Genomic DNA, 1,613 nt, shown 5'->3' with positions numbered 1-1,613 from the left:
TATAATGACACTGCCCGACATGGGACTGAAAGGTAAGGGAGATTAATTTGATAAGAAATAAAACACTGGCACAGAAAAGTCTCTGCAAATCTTTATTGAAAATGTTACTATCTTAGCAAAATAACCCAGGAAGAAATCTAGATGGACTACTACAGCCAGGACATTTGACCTCAAGATAAAAAGAGGAAAAGATACCATTTAAATCTTAGAAAATACATACAGTACTTTATTTCTTTGCTAGTTTCTGCCAACTTATACTCCCTGCTGGAGAGTGCTTCTACATTCTCTCAGATTCTCAAGTAGTAGAGTCAAAAAGTCCTGCATAGTGTTTTTTATAGGAAACTTCTACTCAAACAGACCTGAGACTCCCCCCCTTCTCTCATCTACTCATCATCACTATCAGCAGAGATGTAAATTTGCCACCTAAAATGCCTTTTTAAGATTTTAAATCTAAATAAAAAGAATTCAAGACATTTGTGTTGGGATTTTAGGCAGATACTGAGAAATTTGTATCAAAATAAACCAAAGTAGAAAAAAAAGTTTTAAGTAACTTTGTCCAGAAGTTATTGCTCAAAATGACAAGAAAATATGTCAAAGAAAAGGTCATTTCCCAGAAAGTCTGTTTCTTCTACATGGGTTTCACTAACCAATGTGGCTGCCTAATGGTGACAACAATGTCATTAGCAGGCAGAGGTTCCAGTTTCCAAAGTACACAACCACTATCAGGAGCTAAAAAAGACAAAATCAAACCCGTTGCTATCTAGTCGATTTTGACTCATAGTGACCCTATCAGACAGAGTAGAACTGCCCCATAGGGTTCCAAGGAGTGGCTGGTGGGTTCGAACTGCAGACCTTTTGGTTAGCAGCCGAGCTATCGGGAGCTAAACCTAAAAAACCTGTTGCCATGGAGTCGATTCCAACTCAAAGTGACCCTATAGGACAGAGTAGAATTGCCCCATAGAGTTTCCAAGGAGCACTTGGTGGATTCGAACTGCCAAGCTTTTGGTTAGCAGCCTTAGTGCTTAACCACTATGCCACCAGGGTTTCCATCAGGAGCTGAGACCCCTACAAATCTGATGTTTCGCCAGCAAAAAAAAAAAAAAAAAATGAAACCTAACCTTCTGGCTGATGTGCTAGGAGTCCCGGGAAGGGTGGTCCTTGGTTGGAGGTGGCTTGTGGGTGCTTTTAAGACACCAATGAAGCACACATGACAGTGCTAAGCAAAGGACGATTAGGCAGAAAGTCTGGAGGTGGGGCAGAAGTGGCCAGGCAAACATGTCGTTGCATCCTGTGGACAAGGCTCAGCTTTCCTTGCAAGCATCCCCCAAGGAAAGCAGCAAAGCCACCTATTAAAGCAATCTTTTCTTTAAGTTTATTGTCATTCTCAATAACCAAGTAATATGGAGAGAAACCATTCCTTGGTCTGCCTCTCCCTGTGTAACCCAAACTTTCCCTTCCCCAGATATCCCCTACTCCAAAATGCATGCACACACCCTTTACCCCATCCATCCTCTGTCCCTTTCTCCTATCCCTGACCCTGCCCCTACCCACCTGAAGCCCCCACTCCTGAGCCCTCCCTTTTCCTCCCTCCCCCCAGCCCCCACCTACCCACC

Source organism: Elephas maximus, chromosome 7 (assembly GCF_024166365.1).
Source record: "Elephas maximus indicus isolate mEleMax1 chromosome 7, mEleMax1 primary haplotype, whole genome shotgun sequence".
Lineage (NCBI taxonomy): Eukaryota > Metazoa > Chordata > Mammalia > Proboscidea > Elephantidae > Elephas > Elephas maximus.
This window is presented reverse-complemented; position numbering follows the sequence as displayed.